General features: G+C 33.7%; 1 pseudogene; it reads right to left on the bottom strand.

Moving 5' to 3' along the window:
- Positions 1-3,876: 3,876 nt before the first annotated feature.
- On the bottom strand, positions 3,877-4,514 carry LOC108520903 (60S ribosomal protein L14 pseudogene; annotated as a pseudogene).
- Between the last annotated feature and the right edge of the window lie 2,705 nt (positions 4,515-7,219).

Raw genomic sequence — 7,219 nt, 5'->3', positions numbered from 1 at the left:
ATGGTTTCCTTAGTTCATTAACTGTATCTCTAAAGGCTGTGTTGGCATCCTTAACATAGCCAAGAATTCATTTATTTATAAAATTGAATATAGAAACAGTTAATTGGATATAGAAAACAAAACTTTAATTCACCTGGTGATTTAATTTGTTCTTTTATATAGGTAGGTAGTTCTAATTTTACATATATGTTTGTTTAATTCTTGTTTGAGATTTCAAGTGTATATATATTTCTCTTTTTTCTAAGAAGAGATAGTAGAGTGCTCTCCCTCTTGGGATACTGGTGCTTCAACAGGAACAGATTTTGCTTCTTGCATCAGTAAATATGCCAGGGAAATCAAATTAATAGGAATTTATCTACAACACAAGAATTTTCTTGTCATTCCATCTTTGCATAAAGAAATAACTCTAGAGGATATAAGACAGATGAATAGTGTGTGATTAATTTTGATATAGTTACAGACTCCATTTGCTATAAAATCAAAGAGAAAAGATAAATATTAACATGAATATATTACAGAACTGAGAGAGGACCTCTAGTCCAATTATTCTTTAACGTTTTTACTCTGACATAACAGAATTATCTTTCTTCAATACTAGATTTCTCTAAATAATTACATTTATACCATTTAATTAAAAACCTGGAATACAATTTCAATTCTTTGTAATACCATGAACCATTACACTCTACTTTCTAGCCTAATGACTCATCACTATTTGAACATATCCTCCAGGTAAAGTTGGATTTAAAATTTTTGAATAAGCGATACTGTTTCTTAGTTTCATTAGTATGACATAACCTTAGTTTTATTCCCATTTTATAGCCATACAAATAATTTAAAGAAAAACTTGAAAGTCATCTCCATTTTATTATTCCTCTTACCTATTCTTTACTTTTTCCATTACAATTCATAACTCGTGGCTTGCAATTTCTTCATATGTTTCATTCACTTCTAGTAGAATTAGCTATTTGAATAATGTTTCCCACTATGCCAAAAGAGGCACAATGTAGTTGAGGGCCACTCCTTGAGTCAATGAATGCTATGCAAATGGATTTCTATTAAAGGGAGTTATTTTTTTAAAAAAATAATTCTATAGTCTAATTTGATGAATACATGCAATGAGGGAGGTGCTCTGATACACATGAGTAATTTAATGCTACTTTGACACAGTTCCTGAATGTAAGAGGTACACAATGCTGTCATACAAACACACACACGCACACAGAGCTAGAGTATAATACACTTAAAAATAGGGAGATGCACAGTATTCAATTGTTTAAAACATCTCACTATAGATGATTGACCAGGACCATGCAGAAAAGTAAAAGTGTGACTGAATGAGAAAAAGAATGCTAATTTCTGTCTGATTGTAGAAGCTGGACAAATAAGTTGACTAACAAAGGGTGCAGGGAGAGAGTTAGCCACTTACTTCCTGAAATATAGACATTCAATGATGTAGTTCTTCCTTCTACTTTAACTCAGGGCTTCTTGTGCCTAGCAAAATAAATGAATTAAGTTTTATTACAAAAGAAGGACATGCAAATTAAGACTACAAAGATAAACGTTTCTATACCCACCATTAGCAGCAATAAAATGTCTAAGACATTGAGTGGAGGCAAACGATTTTCAAATGGGTAATTCTTATTCATTAAAAATGATAGTGTAGATTGGTACAAATTATTTATAAATAATTTGGAGTTATCATGAAAAGGTGAGCATTTACAAACTTTTAAAATAGATACTATATTCTTAAGTACATGACTTAGAAAAATTTTCTGTACTTACCACTAGACATGTACAAAATATCTGATTGCACTTTTCACAATAGCTAAAAAATACATCAACCTGGAAGTAAGGCAAACATTCACTCACTTGGGGTGAGTTAGTGAATTTAATATTTGCACATAATGGAATACTTAAAGCAATGGAAATTAATGAACAACCTACTACAACAATAACTTGGATGAGTTGTAGAAACATAGTGTTGAGTGAAATAAATAATTGCAGAGTGTTACATGATGCCAGTTTTAAAAGCTCTAGACACAGAAAATGTATTTTTTAGGAAAACTAGATGTTTGAAAAAACATATACTTCAAATGCAAGTAAATCGTGGACACAAAATTATAGATATATAGATATGTCTTGCTTTGAGAAAGCAAGACATAGTAATACAAATTAGGTCTAGGCTGCAAGAACCCTGAAATATTCTTATTCTTTTTATTATTCTGCTTCATATTTACATGCTTGTTGAATAATTTATATTAATGATGCAATTAGGTTAAAAGTGGATATCCAAAATATAAGGGAGTCTCTAAATAGAAATTTTAGATATATATAAATCAAAACCCCACAATAAAAGTTAAGATTTGTTCAAGAAAAAACAATAATACAATTTTTATGCTAGAATTGTGATGTCTAGAGACTCCTTGATAACAACAAAGAAAGAACAAGTATACTCAATATACTTTAAATAATAGAAGTATAAATTCTTCTAGATAACACCCACAACAACAAAACTGGGGGATTTATCTCCAGAAAACTTGCTCTAAAGAAATAAAAATTATTATGGCAAATTATTATTAAGAAGGAAACACTGACTTGTAAGAATAGATGAAGGGAAACAAAGACTGAAGTATGAGTTTAAAATTGAAATTTATGGCCGGGTGCTGCGGCTTACACCTGTAATCCAAGCATTTTGGGAGGCTGAGGCGGACGGATTATGAGGTCAGGAGATTGAGACTATCCTGACTATCACGGTGAAACCCTGTCTCTACTAAAAACACATAATTTAGCAGGGCATGGTGGTGTGCGTGTGTAGTCCCAGCTACTCAGGAGGCTGGAACCGGGGAATCACTTGAACTCGGGAGGCAGAGGTTACAGTGAGCTGAGGTCATACCACTGCACTCCAGACTGGCCACTGAGCGAGACCCCATCTCAAAAAAAAAAAAAAAAATTTATGCAACATTGACAGTACCAGACAAATAAAAAACATCTAGGGAATTCTGAATATTAACTAAAATGTATGAATACAATGATGCAAGGTATAAAAATTAAATAGAATTTGTGTATAAGATTTTAGGACTGTGGGGAATGTTTGAAAGTAATAATTTTTATCAACTAAGTGAATAATCCATGTTGTAAATCTTGAACACTACTTAAAGCACAATAAAACATGCATGCATAAATAAGTAAATTGCGGAAAAACGGGCTGATAGTATTTTATTCATCTAAAAGAAGCCAGGATGGGGTAAAACAAATTGAAAACTGATATATCAACTGGGAAACAAATGATAAAATGACAGATATTGATGGATGGCAGAATATGTACCCCCAACTATGCCTTGTGGGTATAAGAATTATTTTGAGCTAAAGGTGCTTCCAAAGCAGCAAAGGTAAAAACGTCATTCTAATCTCTTTTCATACTGGAAAGAGGAGATAAAACTTCCCATGTGAGAGATGTACTCCCTGTACTAGAAGAAAAGAAATATCCTTGGCTGAACAGTCATGACCAAGATAATTCTGTACAGATTTTGTTAAAATAATTATTATTTTCTTATATTGAAATTTGTAATCAAATGTATTGAGAGATTGAGCTAATGTCTCCTCAGGACATGATACTTATGTATTACTATTTTCATTTTATTGAAAATGTCTGGTCTGAGGATCTAGCTAGCCATCAGCTGTTTTCTGTGTTACAGAGTTATGCACAAGCTTATCAAAATATACAAATAGCAGTGGATCAAGGGGGGAACAGAATAGTTAAATTAATACAAGACTATGAAAATCTATGTGGTGGCTTTCCCGGACAAATTAGATTTAAAAAAAAAAGTCTTGAACATGTCAAAAAGAACCTTTATTTACTTTCATAACAGCCTCTTATGCAATATTGTCAAATGACTTTGGAGCAGGTGCTCTTGGAACTGGAGTTTTCTGACCCTTCTGAGCTTTTGGAAGAGGCACTGCCTTCTGGCCTGTGGCTTCCTGGGAAGGAGCCTTCTAGGCTGGAGCTTTCTTTCCTACAGTGGTCATGTTTTTTTGCTGGAACTTTAATAGCAGCTGCAGAAGCTGCAGCAGCACCTTTAGCAGCAGGTGTTTTTTCGGGAGAAGTTTTCATGACAGCTGCCTCTTGAAGCTTCTTAATTTCATTCTTGATTATTCTGCTCCTCATTTTCTTTGCATTCATAACTTTAAAATTATCAAAATCTGTCATGTTGGCTTTCCTTTCTATGGCTTCAATCCTTTTGTTCCACCTTGTGGCTGTCCATTTTGTACTGACATTGGCCTTCTGCCAGGCTTCTCGGACATATTTCTGGAGGGTGCTGTGTAGGAACTTGGGGATGAAGTCAGTGAGCCACATGCATTTGAAAGGAGCAGCCTCTCTCCTTACCCTAGTGCAATGTCCATCAACCAAAGTTCTGTTTTGATCAATAACATTCACAATCGGGACCAGCTTTCTGGCATGAGGTCCAAAGGAGACTTAGGCCACCTGGCCAACCTCTGACACACCTGAACACCTTATGTAGTTCGATCCCTACTCTACACTGCTTCTTCAAATGTTAGGCATATTAGTGTTGTTACTATTTCTACATTTGTTCTATAATGCTACACATAATGTAAGTATGCTGACAGATATGATCATTTTGCTTTAAGGAGTCCATGACCAGACACTGGAATTCGAATTTTTCATTGTGTTCTGGCATCACTTCTTAGCATTAAAAGAACAAACACCAGCTTGATTATTTTTATTTTTACCCTAAGGGATGATTTGCTTTGCTTGCCTAATGCCTGAAAGTTTATTTCTCTATCCTTGAAATTTAACAATTTAAATGAGTTACTTTTAAAAAAACAAAACAAACAATACATCTCTCTCAAATCAATATTCATCTCCCATGATTTCTTGTGCCATATCTTCAATAATTATGCATGTAAATATATTTCTTAATTGTTTTTGTTAATCCTTTAGAAGTGCATTGCCTCATATACAAGCTGTTATTTTGTTTTCTTTAAACTTACGTACTTACTTCTTATGTTTAGCGTAATGTTAATGTATTATAATTTTTTTTCTTTGAAACAGAGTCTTCCTCTGTCACCCAGGTTGGAGTGCAGTGGCACGATCTTGGCTCACTGCAACCTCCATCTCCCGGGTTCAAGTGATTCTCCTGCCTCAGCCTCTCGAGTAGCTGGGACCACAGGCGCATGTGTCATGCTCAGCTAATGTTTGTAGTTTTAGTAGACATGGGGTTTCACCATGTTGGCCACGCTGGTCTCGAATTCCTGACCTCAGGTGATCCAACCAACTCAGTCTCTCAAATTGCTGGGATTACAGGCAAGAACCACTGCACCCAGCCTTAAATTTTTTTTAAGAATGATTTCCATCCTTTGAAATGTGATGAGGCTCTCTAGATGAATTAGCTTATGTTTATTGTGATGGTTAATATTGAGTGTCAACTTGATTGGATTGAAGGATACAAAGTATTGTTCCTGGGTGTGTCTGTGACAGTGTTGCCAAAGGAGATTAACATTTGTGTCAATTGACTGGGAAAGGCAGACCCACCCTCAGTCTGGGTGGGCACAGTCTAATCAGCTGCCATCACAGTCAGAATAAAAGCAGACAGAATAACATGGAAAGACTAGACTGGTTTAGTCTTCGGGCCTACATCTTTCTCCCATGCTGGATGCTTCCTGCCCTTGAACTTCAGACCCTACATTCTTCAGCTTTGGGACTAGGACTGGCTTCCTTGCTCCTCAGCTTGCAGATGGTCTATTGTGGGACCTCACCTTGTGATCATGTGAGTCAATACACCTTAATAAACTCCCCTCTAGATATCCTATTAGCGCTGTCCCTCTAGAGAACTCTGACTAATACAGTTGTTTTTGTGACATTTCCTCGTGCACTTGAAAGGAATAAATCCCCAGCCATTATTTTTTCCATTGTTCTACGTATCAGTAGGTCAAGTTGGCTAAATGGATTTTTTAGCTGTTATCTTTCTTTTGTTTTGTAACTACTTGCTCTAATACAAAGATCTGTATTAAAGTCTTCTACTATGACTGTGGATTTATACACTTCCCTTTTTAATTCTGTATAATTTTTTGTAAAATGTGTTTTAGAATTATGTAAAATGTGTTTTAGAATTATGTTTTTTGATATACACATAATTAGCATTACAACTTTTTTCTTTTGGACTGAACCTTTTCTTATTATTAAACATCCCTTTTATTTTCAAAAGCTTGTTATTAAAAGTATATAGATAGTCTTATAATAATTCAGCTATACCAGTTATCTTTTTGTTGGTGTTTGCATGATAATTTTTTTTCTTTTCTTTCACTTTCAACCTTTATGTATGTATGTATGTATGTATGTATGTATGTATGTATGCGTGTGTGTATGAGTTTTATTTGTTTGTTTTTTTCTATCAAAAATAGACAAACTGACCAAGAAAATAAAAAAAAGAAGAAGAAGAAGGGGTGGAGGAGTCCAGCAGTGGAGTCACTCATATACATTGATCTGACTTAAGCTTAAAGCACTATACTAGGGTGTTAAAATGTTTTATTAAAATAAATGGCTCTATGTTGATTGGATACAAATATAGGAAAATGATTTTTAATATATTATTGACAACATAGACAAAAAATTTCCCTTACATATTACAGTCCTAAATCTGAAAGGTTAAACAAGTGAGTATTTAGGAAAAAAAAAAAAAAAAAACAGAAAAACATCTTATGATATTGGTGTAAGCAAATATTTATTACACAGGACACAAAAAAATCAATAATGTTATACTCAGAAGATTAAAAAAATTAAGAATCAAAAAAATTAGACAACCAAAAGAAAAATAAACACAGGTATAGACAGTTACTCTAAAAGTAAGCTAACTAAATAGACAATAAATAAATTTAAAACATGCTTGATGTTATCTGAGAAAAGCAACTCACGTCCCAAAGCTATACAATAGATCAAAGAGCTTTATGAGTGAAACAAAAATAGAAAAAAAAACCCAGATAATTTCAAGTTTTAGTGAGAAGATGGAGTAAAACAGATCTCCTAAACTTAACACTTTAGCAAACTATTTGACATCTATTAACCCCCGATAAACATATCTCATATTTCTTATAGACATATACATAGTTCTAGTAATATGCGCAAAATAAATTTCTATGTGTATTCACTAATGGACAAGTAAAATAATGTTTATAGCAGCTTTTTTTTCTTACAAGCCTT

This window comes from Rhinopithecus bieti, unplaced genomic scaffold (genome assembly GCF_001698545.2).
Source record: "Rhinopithecus bieti isolate Rb0 unplaced genomic scaffold, ASM169854v2 scaffold_53608, whole genome shotgun sequence".
NCBI classification, from domain to species: Eukaryota; Metazoa; Chordata; class Mammalia; order Primates; family Cercopithecidae; genus Rhinopithecus; species Rhinopithecus bieti.
Note: the sequence above shows the minus strand (reverse complement) of the source record. Positions and strands in the feature narration are given on the sequence as shown.